The 24130-nt window shown below is 43.5% G+C and overlaps 1 protein-coding gene across 1 annotated transcript in view; it reads left to right on the top strand.

Moving 5' to 3' along the window:
- The first annotated feature begins 13130 nt into the window (after positions 1–13130).
- Positions 13131–24130, top strand: part of LOC118400245 (cell division control protein 42 homolog) — a 39065-nt gene continuing 28065 nt past the window's right edge. Inside the window, exon 1 of the mRNA XM_035796906.2 lies at positions 13131–13274. The gene's annotated coding sequence lies outside the window, so the exon portion shown is untranslated. The remainder of the gene's footprint in view (positions 13275–24130) is intronic.

Below are 24130 nucleotides of genomic sequence, written 5' to 3'. Positions count from 1 at the left end.
CCTGTTTATATAATGCGTATGAATTCAGAGGGCAGAAATGATTCAATATTAAAGCGTTGGACCTCTCACTGAAGGCTTCAGTCATACAAAAACTATTAGTACGAATCGTTTTTCACGCCGTGTTCAAGAATGGCATTTTCCCCTTCATTCCGAGTACAACCTCTGACCTTCAGTTACAGTGCCTTCAGAAAGTATTCCGTCCCCATGACTTTTTCCACGTTTTGTTACATTACAGCCGTATTCTAAAATGGATTAAATCAAAAAATGTCCTCAGCAATCTACACACAATACCCCATAATAACAAAATGAAAACAGGTTTTTAGAAAATTTTGCAAATGTATTAAAAATACAGAAATACCTTATTTACACAAGTGTTCAGTCCCTTTGCTATGAGTCTCGAAATTGAGCTCAGGTGACTCCTGCTTCCACTGATCATCCTTGAGCTGAGGCACAGATTTGGGGAAGGCTACCAAAACATTTCTGCAGCATTGAAAGTCCCCAAGAACACAGTGGCCTCCATCATTCTTAAATGGATGAAGTTTAGAACCACCAAGACTCTTCCTAGAGCTGACCGTCCAGCCAAACTGAGCAATTGGGGTCAAGGAGGTGATTGAGAACATGATGGTCACTTGCTCTGTGGAGATGGGAGAATCTTATAGAAGGACAACCATCTCTGCAGCACTCCACCAATCAGGCCATTATGGTAGAGTGGCCAGATGGAAGCCACTTCTCAGTAAAAGGCACATGACATCCCACTTGGAGTTTACCAAAAGGCACCTAAAGACTCTCAGACAATGCGAAACAAGATTGTCTGGTCTGATGAATCCAAGGTTGAACTCTTTGGCTTGAATGCCAAGCGTCATGTCTGGAGGAAACCTGGCACCATCCCCACAGTGAAGCATGGTGGTGGCAGCATCATGCTGTGGGGATGTTTTTCAGTGGCAGGGACTGGGACACTCGTCAGGATTGAGGCAAAGATGAATGCCGCAAAGTACAGAGAGATCCTTGATGAATACCTGCTCCAGGACTTCCGACAGGGGTGAAGGCTCCACTTCCAACAGGCCAATGACCCTAAGGACACAGCCAATACAATGCAGAAGTGGCTTTGGGACAAGTTTCTGAACATCTTTCAAATCAAATGTATTTATATAGCCCTTCTTACATCAGCTGATATCTCAAAGTGATGTACAGAAACCCAGCCTAAAACCCAAACAGCAAGTAATGCAGGTGTAGAAGCACGGTGGCTAGGAAAAACTCCCTAGAAAGGCCAAAACCTAGGAAGAAACCTAGAGAGGAACCAGGCTATGAGGGGTGGCCAGTCCTCTTCTGGCTGTGCCAGGTGGAGATTATAACAGATCATGGCCAAGATGTTCAAATGTTCAAAAATGACCAACATGGTCAAATAATAATAAGCACAGTATTTGTCGAGGGTGCAGCAAGTCAGCACCTCAGGAGTAAATGTCAGTTGGCTTTTCATAGCCGATCATTAAGAGTATCTCTACCGCTCCTGCTGTCTCTAGAGAGTTGAAAACAGCAGGTCTGGGACAGGTAGCACGTCCGGTGAACAGGATAAGGTTCCATAGCCGCAGGCAGAACAGTTGAAACTGGAGCAGCAGCACGGCCAGGTGGACTGGGGACAGCAAGGAGTCATCATGCCAGTTAGTCGTGAAACATGGTCCTAGGGCTCAGGTCCTCCGAGAGAGAATTAGAGAGAGCATACTTAAATTCACACAGGACACCGGATAAGAAAGGAGAAGCACTCCAGATATAACAAACTGACTCTAGCACCCCGACACATAAACTACTGCAGCATAAATACTGGAGGCTGAGACAGGAGGGGTCAGGAGACACTGTGGCCCCATCCGATGATACCCCCGGACAGGGCCAATCAGGAAGGATATAACCCCCCCTCACTTTGCCAAATCACAGCCCCCACACCACTAGAGGGATATCTTCAACCACCAAGTTACCATTCTGAGACAATGCCGAGTATAGCCCACAAAGATCTCCGCCACGGCACAACCCAACCCAACCTACCCAGACAGGAAGAACACGCCAGTGACTCAACCCACTCAAGTGACCCCTCCTAGGGACGGCATGAAAGAGCACCAGTAAGCCAGTGACTCAGCCCCTGTAATAGGGTTAGAGGCAGAGAATCCCAGTGGAGAGAGGGGAACTGGCCAGGCAGAGACAGCAAGGACGGTTCGTTGCTCCAGAGCCTTTCCCTTCACCTTCACACTCCTGGGCCAGACTACACTCAATCATATGACCCACTGAAGAGATGAGTCTTCAGTAAAGCCTTAAAGGTTGAGACCGAGTCTGCGTCTCTCACATGCGTAGGCAGACCATTCCATAAAAATTTAGCTCTATAGGAGAAAGCCCTGCCTCCAGCTGTTTGCTTAGAAATTCTAGGCACAATTAGAAGGCCTGCGTCTTGTGACCGTAGCGTACGTGTAGGTATGTACGGCAGGACCAAATCAGAAAGATAGGTAGGAGCAAGCTCATGTAATGCTTTGTAGGTTAGCAGTAAAACCTTGAAATCAGACCTTGCCTTAACAGGAAGCCAGTGTAGGGAGGCTAGCACTGGAGTAATATGATCAAATTTGTTGGTTCTAGTCAGGATTCTAGCAGCCGTATTTAGCACTAAATGAAGTTTATTTAGTGCTTTATCCGGGTAGCCGGAAAGTAAAGCATTGCAGTAGTCTAACCTAGAAGTAACAAAAGCATGGATTAATGTTTCTGCATCATTTTTGGACAGAAAGATTCAGATATTTTGCAATGTTACGTAGATGGAAAAAAGCTGTCCTTGAAACAGCCTTGATATGTTCGTCAAAAGAGAGATTAGGGTCCAGAGTAACGTAGAGGTCCTTCACAGTTTTATTTGAGACGACTGTACAACCATCAAGATTAATTGTCAGATTCAACAGAAGATCTCTTTGTTTCTTGGGACCTAAAACAAGCATCTCTGTTTTGTCCGAGTTTAAAAGTAGAAAGTTTGCAGCCATCCATTTCCTTATGTCTGAAACACAGGCGAGGGCAATTTTGGGGCTTCACCATGTTTCATTGAAATGTACAGCTATGTGTCATCCGCATAACAGTGAAGGTTAACATTATGTTTTCGAATGACATCCCCAAGAGGTAAAATATAAAGTGAAAACAATAGTGGTCCTAAAACGGAACCTTGAGGAACACCGAAATTTACAGTTGATTTGTCAGAGGACAAACCATTCACAGAGACAAACTGATATCTTTCTGACAAATAAGATCTAAACCAGTCCAGAACTTGTCCGTGTAGACCAATTTGGGTTTCCAATCTCTCCAAAAGAATGTGGTGATCGATGGTATCAAAAGCAGCACTAAGGTCTAGGAGCACGAGGACAGATGCAGAGGCTCGGTCTGTCGCCATTAAAAGGCCATTTACCACCTTCACAAGTGCAGTCTCAGTGCTATGATGGGGTCTAAAACCAGACTGAAGCATTTCGTATACATTGTTTATTTTCAGGAAGGCAGTGAGGTGCTGCGCAACAGCTTTTTCAAAAAAAAATTGAGAGGAATGTAGGATTCGATATAGGCCGATGTTTTTTTAAATATTTTCTGGGTCAATGTTTGGCTTTTTCAAGAGAGGCTTTATTACTGCCACTTTTAGTGAGTTTGGTACACATCTGGTGGATAGAGAGCCGTTCATTATGTTCAACATAGGAGGGCCAAGCACAGGAAGCAGCTCTTTCAGTAGTTTAGTTGGAATAGGGTCCAGTATGCAGCTTGAAGGTTTAGAGGCCATGATTATTTTCATCATTGTGTCAAGAGATATAGTACTAAAACACTTGAGTGTCTATCTTGATCCTCGGTCCTGGCAGAGTTGTGCAGACTCAGGACAACTGAGCTTTGGAGGAATACGCAGATTTAAAGAGGAGTCCGTAATTTGTCTTTGAGTTGCCCAGCCAGAGCCCGGACTTGAACCTGATCAAACATCTCTGGAGAGACCTGAAAATAGCTGTGCAGCAACGCTCCCATCTAACCTTACAAAGCTTGAAAGTATCTTCAGAGAAGAATGGGAGAATCTCCCCAAATATAGGTGTGCCAAGCTTATAGCGTCATACCCAAGAAGACTTGATGCTTTAATCACTGCCAAAGGTGCTTCAACAAAGTACTGAGTAAAGGGTCTGAATACTTATGTAAATGTGATTTCAGTTTCATTTTTTATAAATGAGACAATATTCAGACATTTATTTTTACCTTTTTATTATGAGGTATTGTGTGTGTGTGTGTGTGTGTGTATGTGTGTGTGTAGATTGATGAGGGGAAAACATTATTTAATACATTTTAGAATAACGCTGTAACATAACAAAAGTCAAGGGGCCTGAATACTTTCTGGAGGCACTGTATTTGAAAATGAAATAATCTCAGAAATATCGCCATAGAAAGCTAGTTGCAATTTCACTTTAATCCACCAGAAATTACAGAACAAATATTGTGGTTAGACTCAAATATACTAATTGATCAAATAAAAAGTTCAATATTTTTTTTACTGTTGTCTTTGTAAATGATATCAGTAGGACTGGTGGAGTTATGTCACATGCAGTTAACAAAAATATGGAAATGCCTGCTCTGTCAAATTACAACCAATTGATTGCAGCATTACTGCAAACATGGAGGCAAGGGGAAGGTAAGAAATCCTGCATTAAAGACCAATTGGTTAACGAAAATTGTGATTCCAGTTTAATTTAAGGACCAAAAAACGGACTGCTGTGCCATACAGGTTGCAAAATAGTTGGGAGGAGATTACCGATTCCATGGCACATGGTTTATGAACTGATACATAAAATGACGGTGGATTCAACACTTGTGTTTTTTAATTTAAACCATTATAAAAAATGATTGCAACCAATGTGTGTTATATATGGGGGATACAACCGTCCTCTGCAGATTTTGCTGCATAGAGACAGAATCATGAGATCACTTGTTTTGGTATTTCCCATATGTAGCTTATTTCTCTGTATTGTTGTTCAGGAATGGCCAAAAATGCAACATTTACTTGGAGCAAATAACAATACAAATAGCAATGCTGGGTGATTTTTGAAAAGTCATAGTCAAATCAATCAATATCATTTGTGCTAAGAGTTATCTTTAATTTACAATATGTAGAAACTATGAGAATACAAAGGTTCAGAACTTTTGTGGAACAGCGCAGTGGGAAAAATATGTCAGCTCGAACTCAACTGGATGGTCTTCAGAAATAGATTAGAATAGAGTGGTTGAGGGTAGCTGAAGGCTGGGACTAAAAAAAACAAACAAAAGACAACTCATGTAACATATTCTCTTTGTAAAATGTATATAGTATGTACAGTACCAGTCAAATTTGGACACCTACTCATTCAAGGGGTTTTCTTTATTTTTACTATTTTCTACATTGTAGAATAATAGTGAAGACATCAAATCTATGAAATAATACATATGGAGTCATGTAGTACATAAAGTGGTAAACAAACCTAAATCTAGTTTAGATTCTTCAAAGAAACCACCCTTTGCCTTTGACAGCTTTGCACACTCTTGTTCTTCTCTCAACCAGCTTCATGAGGAATGCTTTTGCAACCGTCTTGAAGGAGTTCCCACATATGCTGAGCACTTGTTGGCTGCTTTTCCTTTTCTCTGTGGCCCAAACCATCTCAATTGGGTTGAGGTCGGGGGATTGTGGAGACCGTCCTTTTAGTAGTGGTTTCTTTGCAGCAATTCGACTATGAAGGCCTGATTCACGCAGTCTCCTCTGACTAGTTGATATCTTACTTGATCTCTGTGATGCATTTATTTGGGCTGCAATTTCTAAGGCTGTTAACTCGAATGTATCCTCTTCCTGTCGCGGTCCTCATGAGAGCCAGTTTCACCCTTCACATGCTTGCTAACCAAATATAATGAAGAGTTCAATGTACAATGGCATAGACGCAACCGAGAAAACACCAACTCTTCCTTCCTAATCTGACCTTTGAATCTTCGTCCACCAACCTTTCTTTGGAGGGCATATAAACGCTGGCCCTTGCGCTCTGAGTCCTATCTCTTCTGCCACACATCAATCATAATTGCACTAATCTTACATTTGGCCTTACCTCTACCCAATGGAGCAAGAATATAAATTATATCTTGTTTTAAAGCCATTTTGGCTACCTGGTCTACTATTTTATTCCCGGTCACTCCCGAATGGGCTGGGACCCAGCATAATCAGAAGAAAGGAAGACAAAATAAGGACAAAAGAAGGACAGAAGAAAAAGGAAAAGAAAGAGGACAACAAAGTGAAACAGTCAGCACTTCTATTGCAACTTCGTATTTCGTCGTCCTAACATAGTCTACACTGCTATCTGCCCAGCAGCTAGCCAGCTAGCAAACGTCCACCGTCTACCGAATAGCAGCACTGTAGAAACTATTACACTCAACTGAACGACTTGATTAGTGTAGTGTTAGCTAGCTACATAGTTGTCTTTGCTGTCTTCGTATCCAAGATAATTGTGTAGTTTAGAGCGTGTAGTCTTAGAGTGATTATCTTAATTTACCGAGGTTAGCTAGCCAGCTATTTGTCGTCCTTAACATAGGAGACACTGCTAGCTAGCCAACAGCTAGCCAACGTCTACTGAATAGAACTTCCGCACTCAACAACCCGGTCGCATTCCGCTTCGCTCCACAGGTAGTATCACATTTTCATTTCATTACAGCACAACGGTTTGATTTGTTTGATCGTAGCTAGCTACATAGCTAGCTACATAGCCGTCTGTGTATCAAAGATAATTGTGTAGTCTAGAGCGATTTTCTAGGTTAGCTAGCCAGCTATTGTCGTTCTTTTAACGCAACGTAACGTAATCAACACTGCTAGCTAGCCAGCTAGCCCCGAATAGCAGCACTGTAGAAACTATTACACTCAACGGAACGACTTGATTAGTGTAGTGTCAACAACGCAGCCACTGCCAGCTAGTCTACAAAGTCAACAACGCAGCCACTGCCAGCTAGCCTACTTCAGCAGTACTGTATCATTTTAATCATTTTAGTCAATAAGATTCTTGCTACGTAAGCTTAACTTTCTGAACATTCGAGAAGTGTAGTCCACTTGTCATTCCAATCTCCTTGCATTAGCGTAGCCTCTTCTGTAGCCTGTCAACTATGTGTCTGTCTATCCCTGTTATCTCCTCTCTGCACAGACCATACAAACGCTCCACACCGCGTGGCCGCGGCCACCTAATCTGGTGGTCCCAGCGCGCACGACCCACGTGGAGTTCCAGGTCTCCGGTAGCCTCTGGAACTGCCGATCTGCGGCCAACAAGGCAGAGTTCATCTCAGCCTATGCCTCCCTCCAGTCCCTCGACTTCTTGGCACTGACGGAAACATGGATCACCACAGATAACACTGCTACTCCTACTGCTCTCTCTTCGTCCGCCCACGTGTTCTCGCACACCCCGAGAGCTTCTGGTCAGCGGGGTGGTGGCACCGGGATCCTCATCTCTCCCAAGTGGTCATTCTCTCTTTCTCCCCTTACCCATCTGTCTATCGCCTCCTTTGAATTTCATGCTGTCACAGTTACCAGCCCTTTCAAGCTTAACATCCTTATCATTTATCGCCCTCCAGGTCCCCTCGGAGAGTTCATCAATGAGCTTGATGTCTTGATAAGCTCCTTTCCTGAGGACGGCTCACCTCTCACAGTTCTGGGCGACTTTAACCTCCCCACGTCTACCTTTGACTCATTCCTCTCTGCCTCCTTCTTTCCACTCCTTTCCTCTTTTGACCTCACCCTCTCACCTTCCCCCTACTCACAAGGCAGGCAATACGCTCGACCTCATCTTTACTAGATGCTGTTCTTCCACTAACCTCATTGCAACTCCCCTCCAAGTCTCTGACCACTACCTTGTATCCTTTTCCCTCTCGCTCTCATCCAACACTTCCCACACTGCCCCTACTCGGATGGTATTGCGCCGTCCCAACCTTCGCTCTCTCTCCCCCGCTACTCTCTCCTCTTCCATCCTATCATCTCTTCCCTCTGCTCAAACCTTCTCCAACCTATCTCCTGATTCTGCCTCCTCAACCCTCCTCTCCTCCCTTTCTGCATCCTTTGACTCTCTATGTCCCCTATCTTCCAGGTCGGCTCGGTCCTCCCCTCCCGCTCCGTGGCTCGACGACTCATTGCGAGCTCACAGAACAGGGCTCCGGGCAGCCGAGCGGAAATGGAGGAAAACTCGCCTCCCTGCGGACCTGGCATCCTTTCGCTCCCTCCTCTCTACATTTTCCTCCTCTGTCTCTGCTGCTAAAGCCACTTTCTACCACTCTAAATTCCAAGCATCTGCCTCTAACCCTAGGAAGCTCTTTGCCACCTTCTCCTCCCTCCTGAATCCTCCTACCCCCCCCTCCTCCCTCTCTGCAGATGACTTCGTCAACCATTTTGAAAAGAAGGTCGACGACATCCGATCCTCGTTTGCTAAGTCAAACGACACCGCTGGTTCTGCTCACACTGCCCTACCCGGTGCTCTGACCTCTTTCTCCCCTCTCTCTCCAGATGAAATCTCGCGTCTTGTGACGGCCGGCCGCCCAACAACCTGCCCGCTCGACCCTATCCCCTCCTCTCTTCTCCAGACCATTTCCGGAGACGTTCTCCCTTACCTCACCTCGCTCATCAACTCATCCCTGACCGCTGGCTACGTCCCTTCCGTCTTCAAGAGAGCGAGAGTTGCACCCCTTCTGAAAAAACCTACACTCGATCCCTCCGATGTCAACAACTACAGACCAGTATCCCTTCTTTCTTTTCTCTCCAAAACTCTTGAACGTGCCGTCCTTGGCCAGCTCTCCCACTATCTCTCTCAGAATGACCTTCTTGATCCAAATCAGTCAGGTTTCAAGACTAGTCATTCAACTGAGACTGCTCTTCTCTGTATCACGGAGGCGCTCCGCACCGCTAAAGCTAACTCTCTCTCCTCTGCTCTCATCCTTCTAGACCTATCGGCTGCCTTCGATACTGTGAACCATCAGATCCTCCTCTCCACCCTCTCCGAGTTGGGCATCTCCGGCGCGGCTCACGCTTGGATTGCGTCCTACCTGACAGGTCGCTCCTACCAGGTGGCGTGGCGAGAATCTGTCTCCTCACCACGCGCTCTCACCACTGGTGTCCCCCAGGGCTCTGTTCTAGGCCCTCTCCTATTCTCGCTATACACCAAGTCACTTGGCTCTGTCATAACCTCACATGGTCTCTCCTATCATTGCTATGCAGACGACACACAATTAATCTTCTCCTTTCCTCCTTCTGATGACCAGATGGTGAATCGCATCTCTGCATGTCTGGCAGACATATCAGTGTGGATGACGGATCACCACCTCAAGCTGAACCTCGGCAAGACGGAGCTGCTCTTCCTCCCGGGGAAGGACTGCCCGTTCCATGATCTCGCCATCACGGTTGACAACTCCATTGTGTCCTCCTCCCAGAGCGCTAAGAACCTTGGCGTGATCCTGGACAACACCCTGTCGTTCTCAACTAACATCAAGGCGGTGGCCCGTTCCTGTAGGTTCATGCTCTACAACATCCGCAGAGTACGACCCTGCCTCACACAGGAAGCGGCGCAGGTCCTAATCCAGGCACTTGTCATCTCCCGTCTGGATTACTGCAACTCGCTGTTGGCTGGGCTCCCTGCCTGTGCCATTAAACCCCTACAACTCATCCAGAACGCCGCAGCCCGTCTGGTGTTCAACCTTCCCAAGTTCTCTCACGTCACCCCGCTCCTCCGCTCTCTCCACTGGCTTCCAGTTGAAGCTCGCATCCGCTACAAGACCATGGTGCTTGCCTACGGAGCTGTGAGGGGAACGGCACCTCAGTACCTCCAGGCTCTGATCAGGCCCTACACCCAAACAAGGGCACTGCGTTCATCCACCTCTGGCCTGCTCGCCTCCCTACCACTGAGGAAGTACAGTTCCCGCTCAGCCCAGTCAAAACTGTTCGCTGCTCTGGCTCCCCAATGGTGGAACACACTCCCTCACGACGCCAGGACAGCGGAGTCAATCACCACCTTCCGGAGACACCTGAAACCCCACCTCTTTAAGGAATACCTAGGATAGGATAAAGTAATCCTTCTCACCCCCCTTAAAAGATTTAGATGCACTATTGTAAAGTGGCTGTTCCACTGGATGTCATAAGGTGAATGCACCAATTTCTAAGTCGCTCTGGATAAGAGCGTCTGCTAAATGACTTAAATGTAAATGTAATAATCTCATTCACTACTACAGCCTCTTTCAATTCTCGCAGAGTTTCCAAACAACCACTGCGGTATGGGGTTCGTCAATAGTTACCACACCACAAAGTCATAAAACCCGCCTAATTCTACAATTGATCGTTACTTAACTACACTGCTAAAATTAATAACAAAAAGCATATTTTTGTTTTCATTAACAATTACGACGTCATAAGACTATTCTGACTTTGTGGCTGTGCTATCTAGTGGAAACCCTTGGTATGTATGGTCAGGGAGGAAGAAACGAAGCGATATGTTTCGCTCTCGACAACATCTGTCCAAATTAAACCCAATGCGTTTCTATGGTTTTATTTTGGACCTAAGCTTTTCGCCTGTCTTCCCGCCTTTGGGACAACGACTCAGGGAGGAGACATGAGCATCTCGTCATTATATACCGATCACTGATATGGTGCACAACATGTGGTGCAGATGTAATCAACACCATAGAGAATGATAGAGGCATCCAGTGGCCAAAAGGCCAATTAAAATGGGCAGCGCCATTGAGGGCTTCCATCGTTTTAATCTAGTCAACTCTTCCAACTTCATTGGCTGATCCCTCCTGGTGACCCTGTTGGAGTCTTGTCCAACTGGGTCATCAGGAGGGATCAGCCTATCTTGAAGAAGAAAATTGACTAATTGAAAATGGAGATAGCCTCAATGCCACTGCCCATGCTGTCACAGACACTACAATGGTACAGCTGTCACAGAAACTACAATGGTACAGCTGTCACAGACACTACAATGGTACAGCTGTCACAGAAACTACAATGGTACAGCTGTCACAGAAACTACAATGGTACAGCTGTCACAGAAACTACAATGGTACAGCTGTCACAGAAACTACAATGGTACAGCTGTCACAGACACTACAATGGTACAGCTGTCACAGAAACTACAATGGTACAGCTGTCACAGAAACTACAATGGTACAGCTGTCACAGAAACTACAATGGTACAGCTGTCACAGAAACCACAATGGTACAGCTGTCACAGACACTACAATGGTACAGCTGTCACAGAAACTACAATGGTACAGCTGTCACAGAAACTACAATGGTACAGCTGTCACAGAAACTACAATGGTACAGCTGTCACAGACACCACAATGGTACAGCTGTCACAGACACTACAATGGTACAGCTGTCACAGACACTACAATGGTACAGCTGTCACAGACACTACAATGGTACAGCTGTCACAGACACTACAATGGTACAGCTGTCACAGACACTACAATGGTACAGCTGTCACAGACACTACAATGGTACAGCTGTCACAGAAACTACAATGGTACAGCTGTCACAGACACTACAATGGTACAGCTGTCACAGAAACTACAATGGTACAGCTGTCACAGAAACTACAATGGTACAGCTGTCACAGAAACTACAATGGTACAGCTGTCACAGAAACTACAATGGTACAGCTGTCACAGAAACTACAATGGTACAGCTGTCACAGAAACTACAATGGTACAGCTGTCACAGACACTACAATGGTACAGCTGTCACAGAAACTACAATGGTACAGCTGTCACAGAAACTACAATGGTACAGCTGTCACAGAAACTACAATGGTACAGCTGTCACAGAAACTACAATGGTACAGCTGTCACAGACACTACAATGGTACAGCTGTCACAGAAACTACAATGGTACAGCTGTCACAGAAACTACAATGGTACAGCTGTCACAGAAACTACAATGGTACAGCTGTCACAGACACCACAATGGTACAGCTGTCACAGACACTACAATGGTACAGCTGTCACAGACACTACAATGGTACAGCTGTCACAGACACTACAATGGTACAGCTGTCACAGACACTACAATGGTACAGCTGTCACAGACACTACAATGGTACAGCTGTCACAGACACTACAATGGTACAGATATAAAGATGAGTCCTCTATCTAACTATGAATAACACAGCGGCCTACTTCCGCTGTGTGACTGGAAAATTGCATTTCCGCCACTTACTGGACTAATTTTATTTTACTTTTATTATGAAGGCACCTTTTGTCATAAAACATTTTGATAACCAAATCAAACTGCATAGGGAGATAAAATATAGATAAAATATTCTGGTTAAAATTCTTATTTTGGATGGGTTATTCTCTCTGTCTCTCTATCTCTTTCTGGCGGTCTCTCTCTCTCTCTCTCTCTCTCTCTGTGTTTTGAGTATTGGCTTAGTAATAGACCTCTGTCAATCAGCAAGCATATCAGAAGAACTATCAAGAGAGACACTGTAAACATCAACAGTATAACCTTACACAATAGTTTATGTTGCAGTCATTGTGTCCCAGATTGTAGAAGTGTTGGTTGGATAATGGTCAGGTAACCGGTTTGAGGACATAATCCTGAGAGGGGAGACAGTGTTAGAATGCGTTTTGCATCTTATTCCAGGAACTCAGTCAGAGCTAAGTGTTTAATGTAGCTGACACAAAACCATTTTTCTATAAGATCTTTTGGTCACAATTCCGTGCTTATCTGTCCATATGGCAGACACTGATTAAATGGCCAATAGATTTTTTGATGACACTTCACAGCAAAGACACAATCTGTTTTCAAACCACTATATTGGTTATCTTTGACATAGTACTCTGCCATCTAACGGCATGCTATTGTATTGCAGTCCTTTGAGTAGTGGAGTAAAAATAATAATGATATTGTGTGAACGCAATATTACTGTGAAAACAGCTGTCCGTATTCTCCCAATCACTATTGCAGGTGATTGCAAATAGAGGGAAAAGTCAGGTCTTCTCATCAAAAAAAAACTTAATGTGCATTAACACAGAGTAAGATAATACCGGTATTGTACTTATTCTTATTAGGCAATATATTCATGTTCACTGTTATTGAAATGTAAATCATTTGGAGTCAATCAATCAATTTAGCTATAAGTGATTTCTTATTAACATCTCACGCATTACGTTCTACGCACGTGCCCCTGCACTTTTGACTAGAAAGCCCCTAGCGTGAACCTGCCAACGCCCGCCGCAGAGACACAAATAAAGAGGATACGGTACGGAAAATGACTATTTTTAATAAATTATTTATTCACTTATAGTAAGTAGCTAGTTACTATCGGTGTTATAACTAACATGTCACTATCAACGTAGGTATCTGGTTGTTTACTTCATTGGAGATAAAATGTTTGCTTTTGTCATCTCATTCAACAACAGCATCCGCTTGGTAGCCAATCTAACATCGTTTACTATGGTAGCTACTGCAAACTAGCGAAAGGAAGCCGCTTGCCAAACTAACTAGCTAAATCAACGCTAATCAGACTTTTTCAATGAAATTTATAGCTAACGTTATCTAAATGAGCTAGTGGATTAATGTACTTAAAGCAATCGATCTGACAGGGTTTGTATGAAAACAATTAAGTTACGTTAATCTGTGTTTCTTCATCGTTGATTGACACTGTTACAACTAGCTGTTAGCTAGCTAGGGTGCTAGCTAGAATGGCGATGGTCGCTCTCTGCTTAAAACCGCCTGGGAGGGTAGTTAACGTTACTGCCAGGAGGAAGCCAGGAGGAATGATTGAACGATGGTAGCCAGCACATAGATGTTTCCATTATTTCACGACAACGTAGCGTGTAATGTTACCTAGTTAGGAGTGTTATTATTTTGATTGTTGACCATTTCTCTACCAATGTTTTAGGATTGTCAGACCGATAGATTAGTCCATGGAATAGTAGCTACGAGCCATCTTTAATTAGCTAGCTGGTTAGCTCATGGTTAGTTAATACATGGATAGTGGTACATCGGGTATATGGTTGTGTAAAGCTGATTTGTTTTTTTGTCCCCTTCCACAGTGCCATTCAGTCAGTGCTGATAGAAAAGCAATTCAACCAAACTCCTGACTTTGTGGTACATTGATTTCATTTGTTTGGTGTATTGTACTTATTGACAGACTTAACGTTACATTCAGAAAAAGGCATAGACCTTTAAAATAAGTATGGCTATGTGGGTTGGCTAGCAGTACGTGAGTCAGTGTGTTTTCTACATAGGCTGTAGGAAGGAAACAGGGAGGCTGTGAAAGATCACTAAAGCCTTTCAGAGTGAGTAAATCCGGTGTAATACCAGACACCGCCTTGCAGATAGAGCTGCTTTTGGTAGTCTATACTGCACAGCATTGTACTGTAAACCCAGATGGGAAAGTCCCTGAAAGTCATTGCACAGTTGCATTGTGTGTCCCTCTGCCCCTTCTGTAAAAGTGTCCTAGGTGGGAGAACCCCTGCATCTGCAAAGGGGTGGGATGGTGAATCTTCTATTGACATTCTTGGAATATCTGGGCATCCTAGCATTAGTTCAACATTAGGCACATGTGTGCGTGTTTGGAGATGGAGACACAACTTTACTGTTGTGATAATGATTGCATCAGCTTTAATCCACTCATTTCTGTTTGTAGGCCAGCCAGCACTCTGAAACAAGGCCAACCAAGGCAGTGAAAGTAGCTGACTGACAGAGCGGTGTAATCTGAGTCCACATAGGCGATAAGTCCACATTGCTAGGTATTGGTTGGCAACTATTGAAGTTGTTTCCTTTCAACAGGCCAGAGGCCAACAGAAAATGACAACATTTTGGAGAGGTGTGTGGAACATATGGTATGACCAGCTCTATCGGGATGTGATTCCATGTTCTCACGGGCCTACATGCAACGAAGGTGGTGGCTGTTTATTGAAAACCCATACACTCGTCACTCATCCTCTTGTCCTCTTGCTATCAGGAAGCATCATAATTATATATTAACCGTGTTGAGTCACACATAGTGACAAGTTGAGACACCATTTTAGACCCAGCAAGCTGTTGGTTGAACATGTTCATTAGCTAGTTAGCTTTTTCAAGCAGAAATTTGCTTCCTGCAACACGAACTCAAAAAAGTTCTGGGACACTGTAAAGTCCATGGAGAATAAGAACACCTCCTCCCAGCTACCCACTGCACTGAAGATAGGAAACACTGTCACCACTGATAAATCCACCATAATTGAGAATTTCAATAAGCATTTTTCTACAGCTGGCCATGCTTTCCACCTGGCTACTCCTACCCCGGTCAACAGCACTGCACCCCCCACAGCAACTCGCCCAAGCCTTCCCCATTTCTCCTCCCAAATCCGTTCAGCTGATGTTCTGAAAGAGCTGCAAAATCTGGACCCCTACAAATCAGCCGGGCTAGACAATCTGGACCCTTTCTTTCTAAAATGATCTGCCGAAATTGTTGCCACCCCTATTACTAGCCTGTTCAACCTCTCTTTCGTGTCGTCTGAGAATCCCAAAGATTGGAAAGCAGCTGTGGTCATCCCCCCTCTTCAAAGTGGGGGACACTCTTGACCCAAACTGCTACAGACCTATATCTATCCTACCATGCCTTTCTAAGGTCTTTGAAAGCCAAGTCAACAGATTACAGAGCATTATGAATCTCACCATACCTTCTCTGCTATGCAATCTGGTTTCAGAGCTGGTCATGGGTGCACCTCAGCCACGCTCAAGGTCCTAAACGATATCTTAACCGCCATCGATAAGAAACATTACTGTGCAGCCGTATTCATTGATCTGGCCAAGGCTTTCGACTGTCAATCTCCACATCCTCATCGGCAGACTCAACAGCCTTGGTTTCTCAAATGATTGCCTCGCCTGGTTCAACAACTACTTCTCTGATAGAGTTCATTGTGTCAAATCGGAGGGTCTGCTGTCCAGACCTCTGGCAGTCTCTATGGGGGTGCCACAGGGTTCAATTCTTGGACCGACTCTCTTCTCTGTATACATCAATGATGTCGCTCTTGCTGCTGGTGAGTCTCTGATCTACCTCTACGCAGACGACACCATTCTGTATACTTCTGGCCCTTCTTTGGACACTGTTTTAACAACCCTCCAGGCAAGCTTCAATGCCATACAACTCTCCTTCCGTGGCCTCCAATTGCTCTTAAATACAAGTAAAACTAAATGCATGCTCTTCACCTGCACCTGCCCGCCTGTCCAACATCACTACTCTGTACGGCTCTGACTTAGAATACCTGGATAACTACAAATACTTAGGTGTCTGGTTAGACTGTAAACTCTCCTTCCAGACCCATATCAAACATCTCCAATCCAAAGTTAAATCTAGAATTGGCTTCCTATTTTGCAACAAAGCATCCTTCACTCATGCTGCCAAACATACCCTTGTAAAACTGACCATCCTACCAATCCTCGACTTTGGCTGTCATTTACAAAATAGCCTCCAATACCCTACTCAACAAATTGGATGCAGTCTATCACAGTGCAATCTGTTTTGTCACCAAAGCCCCATATACTACCCACCATTGCGACCTGTACGCTCTCGTTGGCTGGCCCTCGCTTCGTACTCGTCGCCAAACCCACTGGCTCCATGTCATCTACTAGACCCTGCTAGGTAAAGTCCCCCTTATCTCAGCTCGCTGGTCACCATAGCATCTCCCACCTGTAGCACACGCTCCAGCAGGTATATCTCTCTAGTCACCCCCAAAACCAAATCTTTCTTTGTCCGCCTCTCCTTCCACTTCTCTGCTGCCAATGACTGGAACTAACTACAAAAATCTCTGAAACTGGAACTCTTATCTCCCTCACTAGCTGTAAGCACCAACTGTCAGAGCAGCTCACAGATTACTGCACCTGTACGTAGTCCACCTATAATTTAGCCCAAACAACTACCTCTTTCCCTACTGTATTTATTTTGCACCCCATTATTTTTATTTCTACTTTGCACATTCTTCCACTGCAAATCTACCATTCCTGTGTTTTACTTGCTATATTGTATTTACTTTGCCACCATGGCCTTTTTTGCCTTTACCTCCCTTATCTCACCTCATTTGCTCACATCGTATATAGACTTGTTTATACTGTATTATTGACTGTATGTTTGTTTTACTCCATGTGTAACTCTGTGTTGTTGTATGTGTCAAAATGCTTTGCTTTATCTTGGCCAGGTCGCAATTGTAAATGAGAATTTGTTCTGAACTTGCCTACCTGGTTAAATAAAGGTGAAATAAAATAAAAATTAGTCTCGCAGTAGGCTTGGAGGGGCTAGATGTGGCAACACTGTCTGTTCTTGACAGCACTGTTTAGGTCATATGCCTATCTATCACTCTTTAACTTTGTCTCAACATCACCCCAGCCAGTGTCCAGCTGCTTGGAGCCAGTGTAGGAGGAAAACACCCTGATCAGGCTGGTGTGTGTGTGTGTGTTGGAACAGAGGGATGGTTAGCCCCTCATCCTCAGGTTGTTGGCGTGTGGAAGGAAGATGTCCATCTGTGCATTAGTTTATGTTCACTCCCTCTCCCGTTCACTCTATTGCTCACTTTGCAATATGACACTGTCTTGCTTTCTCTCACTCCCCCTCGCTCTCTTTCTCCCTTATACTCGTCGCTCATCCTCATTGCTACAGAGCTCTGCGGAGGCTCCACACATACCCATCTAGCGTCCCTCTGCCCCCATTGCCAGCCCCCCCCACTCCCTTGTCTGGAGAAGCTGTGGCCTAACCTCTGTTGTGCAGTTTTGTCACACAACACAATAGATGTCTCAAGTTGAGGGAGTGTGCAATTGGCATGCCGACTGCAGGAATGCCCACCAGAGCAGTTCCCAGAAAACGTAATGGTCAAATCTCTACCATAAGCTGCCTCCAATGTCTTTTTAGATAATTTGGCAGTACGTCCTACCGACCTCACAACCACAGACCACGTGTATGGAGTTGTGGGCGAGCGGTTTGCTGATGCCAACTTTGTCAATAGAGTGCCCCATGGTGGCGGGGTTTGGGCAGGCATAAACTATCACATTTTATGTCACATAAACATGTTTCGCAGATTTTATTGCCGGTCTAGCAAAATGCTTGTTTCTAGCTCCAACAATGCAGTAATATCTAACAATTCACATCAATACACACAACCTAAAAGTTGTTTAAAAAAAAGAATAATTCTATAAATATTAGGATGAGAAATATTGGAGTTGCATATACTAAAACAGTAGAATATACAGTTTAATGTATGAGTAAAGCAACATTATGTAAACATTATTAGTGGCTAGTGATATCAACTCTATGTACAGTTGAAGTTGGAAGTTTACATATACCTTAGCCAAATGCATTTAAACTCAGTTTTTCACAATTCCTGACATTTTAATCCTAGTAAAATTCCCTGTTTTAGGTCAGTTAGCATCACCACTTAGTTTTAAGAATGTGAAATGTCAGAATATTAGTAGTGATTCTTATTTCAGCTTTTATTTCTTTCATCACATTCCCAGTGGGTCAGAAGTTGACATCCAGTGGAAGCGGTAGGAACTGCAAGAAGGTTCCTTAGAAATCTGGATTCCGAATGAAAACCCATTGAAAAGAGTGACCTCAAAACAAAAACAAAATCTGAATGGTTTGTCCTCAGGTTTCTCCTGCCAAATAAGTTATGTTATACTCAGACATGATTCAAACAGTTTTAGAAACGTCAGTGTTTTCTAATAATATGCAATCGTATCTTCTGTGGATGAGTAGCAGGCAGTTGAATTTGGGCATGCTTTTCATCCAAAATTCCAAATGCTGCCCCCTATCCTAGAGATGTTAACTTCCTGACTGATGTCTTGAGATGTTGCTTCAATACATCCACATAATTTCCCTACCTCATGATGCCATCTATTTTGTGAAGTGCACCAGTCCCTCCTGCAGCAAAGCACCCCACAACATGAAGGCACTGTTGTGCCTTCTTCACCACACTGTCTGTGGGTGGACCATTTCACATTGTCAGTGATGTGTATGACGAGGAACTTGAAGCTTTCTACCTGCTTTACTGTGGTTTCGTCAATGTGGATAGGGGCATGCTCCCTCTGCTGTTTCCTGGAGTCCACGATCAGCTGCTTTGTTTTTTCAACATTAAGTGAGGTTATTTTTCTGACACCACACTCCCAGGGCCCTCCACTCTAGGCTGTCTCGTTGTTGGTATTCAGGCCTACTACTGTTGTCATCTGCAAACTCGATTGAGTTGGAGGTGTGCGTGGCGGACAACAAACACAATTGAACCATTTCTATGGACATTTGAATGTACTGAGATACCGTGACAAGATCCTGAGGCCCGTTGTCGTGCCGTTCATCTGCCGCCATCACCTCATGTTTCAGCATGATAATGCACTGCCCCATGTCGCAAGGATCTGTACACAATTCCGGGAAGCTGAAAATGTCCCAGTTCTTCCATGGCCTACATACTCACCAGACATATCACCCTTTGAGCATGTTCGGGATACCAGTTACCGCCAATATCCAGCAACTTCACACAGGCATTGAAGAGGGGTGGGACAACATTCCACAGGCCACAATCAACAGCCTGATCAGCTCTATGCAAAGGAGATGTGTCACGCTGTGTGAGGCAAATGGTCACACCAGATACTGACGCATCTTCTAATCCACGCCTCATTTTTTTTTATATATATATTTTTTAATCTGTGACCAACAGATGCATATCTGTATACCCAGTCGTCAAATCCATAGATTAGGGTCTAATTTATTTATTTCAATGGACTGATATCCTTATATGAACTGTAACTCAGTAAACATCTTAAATTGTTAGATTTTTTTTATATAGGCCATTTTCTAAGAGTGTAAGGGATTAAAGTGACACCTAACCATTGAATTAATCGTTTACCCCAGAGACTTTTGTAGCTATTCAATGTTTGGACGATAACCAGCATGTTGAAATTTGTATGCTAAAAATGAATGGCTGTGTCAGTTCCTGGAAGTGGAACCATAATCGTGGGGAGAGGGCTACTGCCCGTTGCAGCCCTTTTGGAGCCTGGGGCCTTCTACCCTCACAGGGAATTGTGGCTTCTCTGTTAGGACTGTGATGGTCATGGAATTTTGGATGTCTGTTATTGGCCAGCCAAATGATCTGTCAACGTAATAATAAACGTTTGAATAGCAAAATAATGTTTAAAAAAACAAAACATTTTCTCCTATGCTCCTGGCTGCATGTAGGCAATTTCAGTGTTATGGATGTGACATTTGCACACACAATGAGAAACCAGATGTCTCACAGAATTGACTTATCATGCATAAATGTGAATGTTTTATTTTTTTTAAACCTTTTTTATAGGTGAAGTGTACACACAATTACCAAGTTCTATGTAATACCACTTTGAAGTAATGGTTAATGGATGTCACGTAAATTGACAGGCATTTTTTGGAGAACAGACACATCGGCAAAAGTAAATCTCAGTCTTAGGGTAAAATATTACTAGACACTTTAACCTCTCTAGGTTAAGGGGCAGCATTTGGAATTTTGGATGAAAAGCATGCCCAAATTAAACGGCCTGCTACTCAGGCCCAGAAGATATGATATGCATATAACTGGTAGATTTGGATAGAAAACACTCTGAAGTTTCCAAAACTGTTAAAATAGTGTGAGTATAACAGAACTGATTTGGCAGGTGAAAACCTGAGAAAAATCCTTTCAGGAAGTAGTTTTTTTTTTGTTGTTTTGTAGTTTTCTATTCAATGCCATTACAGTATCCATTGACTTAGGACTCCATTTGCAGTTCCTATGCCTTCCACTAGATGTCAACCGTCTTTATAAATTGTTTCAGGCTTGTGAGGGAGTAAGACCAGTCTGAATGAGTGGACCCTACCGTGTTGCAGAGCTTTTTCATGCGCAACCTCGAGAGAGTGCATTTCTTGTTTACCTTTTATATTGACGACGTGTCTGGTTGAAATATTATAGATCATTTAGGCGAAAAACAACCTGAGGATTGAATATAAAAATCATTTGACATGTTTCTATGAACTTTACAAATACAATTTGGATTTTTGTCTACCTGTTTTGACTGCATTTGAGCCTGTGGATTACTTAAGAAAACAGGTGAAAAAAACTGAGGTTTTTGGATATAAAGAGACTTTATGGAACATTTATTGAGTAAATGAAGGTCTTGTGATTGCCAATATATGAAGATCATCAAAGGTAAGGGATTAATTTTTATCTCTATTTGTGAGTTTTGTAACGCTTCTGCTTGGCTGGTTACTGTTTGTAATAATTTGTCGGCTAGGTATGTTCTGGGCTAGGTATGCTTACGCCGAAAAGCATTTTATAAATCTGACACAGTGGTTGGATTAACAAGAAGTTAATCTTTAAACCTATGTAAAATATGTTTTGTTTTCTGAATTTTTATGAGCATTTCTGTACTTGAATTTGGCGCTCTGCAATCTCACTGGATTTTGGCCAAATGGGACACTAGCGTCCCACATACCCTAGAGGCTAAAAGGAAGGCTTGGCGAAGCACAATGGATGTGACGCTCTGCAAATTGAGTGTTATTATTTTAAAGATTTCTTCACCAAACTTCATCATAACTAGAAAGTAGTATCTGAAAATACAGTGTACCTTGGGCCCTATGAAATCTGTTTACAATTTTCTGAATTCTGTGTTTTACGATTTACACTTTATCATCAGTGTCTAATGTGAATTCATAAAACATCAACAATTTTACCTCTTTGGGCTAGCGTCCCACCTGGCCAACATCCGGTGAAATTGCAGAGCGTGAAATGCAAAATTCGTAATATTAAACATGCATGAAAATACAAGTGTCTTACATAGTTTAAAAGCGTAACTTCTTGTTAATCCAGCCACTTTGATTCAAAAAGGCTTTATGGCGAAATCATACCATGCTATTATTTGAGTCCAGCGCCCCGTGTACAAAAGCATTACAAACATTTTCCAAACAAGCAGAGGTGCCACGAAAGTCAGAAAAAGCAATAAAATAAATCACATACCTTTCTCTGTTTGCAATCCCAAGGGTCCCAGCTACATAAGAAATTGTCCTTTTGTTTGATAAAGTCCTTTATATCCCAAAGTCAGGTTAGTTGGCGTGCTTGACTCAGTATATCACCGGTTTCCCTCGTTGAAAATGCATATCAAATGAATCCCAAAAGTTACCAATACACTTCGTCCAAACAAGTCAAACAAGGTTTCTAATCAATCCTCAGGTGCTCTAATATATAAATAAACATTAAAATGTAAATAATAGAATGGTATGTTCATTAATGGAGATAAATAAACGAAGTGCAATTGCTCATCCACGCGTGCCACAATACTACAGCCAAAATGTGAGCCACCTAGAAACTACATTCTAGCTCATTTTTTAAAAAAACAGCCTGAAACTCTTTCTGAAGACTGGAAGCCCTATGAACTGCAATCTGGGAGGTATTCCTTTGATTGTCCCATAGACAGGCATTTTAAATGGTGTCACTTCAACAACAAAAAGGAAGTCAGTACAGGTGCATCCCGGATGGATTCTCAAAGGGTTTTCACCTGCTATATCTGTTCTGTTATACTCACAGGCACAGTGTTTTCTATCCAATACTACCAATATATGCATATCCTAGCTTCTGGGCCTGAGGAACAGGTGGTTTACTTTGGGTACCTTAGTCATTCAAACTTCCGAGTACTGCCCCCTAGCCCGAAAAACTTAAGATATAACGGTACATTTGTATTGATGCAACACAACATTGCACATTGCACATTGCATTTTAAAATCAAGGCTAGTGCTTCAATACAGAGTTTTATAAGTGTTTCATTATAAATGAAAAAAGTAATGTGGTAATCTAGGCAACAATGCAGCCAGCAATAGGCAAAACTTAGTTATACTTGTGTAAAAAAAATCAATGGTACATTCACTGTTTTTTTGTGAAATAAAGTGCTTCACTAGGCAAATTATGCAGCAATAGGCTAAATCTATGGTTTCCATCTATCACAGACCTCTCCATTATAAGTACATGATTATCAGCCTCTTTGTGTTGAGCTCGGTGAGTGCCTCTTGCTTGTCTATGAGTGGAGTTGTGTATTTGCTGATACTCCCCTCAGTCCACTGAGTTGACTAGGAAGTAGATGTAGGGCATTGCAACTCTTGGGAATCTTGCACTCATGCTCCTCCAGTAATCAGCAAGCTCCAAAACAGGTGAGGACTCCCTGGACACACAGAGCTGAGGCAATCCATTCTTCACTGAGCTCTGTTGATGGGCTTTCCATGGATTTCAATTGTGTGTAGGTTTCAATCTACTTTTCCATGGCTGTGAAACCTGTCTAGGATCGAACACCCTTGCCAGCCTGTAGACCTCTGACTGGATGTGTGTCACAGTGCTTTGAGAACTTTGAAGGCCAAGTGGAATGCATCATGGAGATGGTCAAGCACCTCCCTCCTGTCTCCAATCCCCATCTTTCTCAATAGCTCACCTGTCTTGGCAGCATACCCAAATGTTTTTGCCAATTTCATTCACTAGGTAAGAGTCTAGATCCTCCATGGCGTTGTATGCAGACACTGCTGTGGGACGGTGGGTTCCTTCCAGGATTGACAGAGCTGTCATCAGTTTGGAGCAGCCCTCTGCGATGAAGGTTAGCTTAACAGGGAGGGCCTGCACCACCACCTCTGTTTCCAGCTGACTGAGGATGTTTGTGACTGCCTGGGATGATGACTTTTCTGCCAACACAAACGCTCTGTAGTGATGAACATGCTCTGCATGGTACTTCACTGCCTCAAACCAGCTATTCCATCTGGAGCTCACTGCTTCGGGAGGAGCTTTGGCCTGCACGAACTCCTTCATAATGAGGAAGCTCACCCATTTCCTCTTTCTGCCAGGCTTCTTAAAGAAGACCGATAAGATCTATGTCATACGTGATGCAACTTCAGAGAAGTATTTGTAGCGCTGCCAGGTCTCACCCACCAGATTGATGACATGACAGAGACGGGTTACATGGACGCTGTTGGGCATCACTCCTTTCAGAACCTCCTTGTATGCCTTCAGGCAGTAGCATCATTATCTGTGATCACTGCTCAGGCATTGTTCAGGTTCAGATCGTTGCTGTGGAGGGAGGCTAGTATAGCTTGGGAAAACGTGGAGT

This window comes from Oncorhynchus keta, chromosome 21, assembly GCF_023373465.1.
Source record: "Oncorhynchus keta strain PuntledgeMale-10-30-2019 chromosome 21, Oket_V2, whole genome shotgun sequence".
NCBI classification, from domain to species: Eukaryota; Metazoa; Chordata; class Actinopteri; order Salmoniformes; family Salmonidae; genus Oncorhynchus; species Oncorhynchus keta.
The sequence above is the reverse complement of the archived record's forward strand: the minus strand, read 5'-3'. Positions and strand labels throughout refer to the sequence as shown.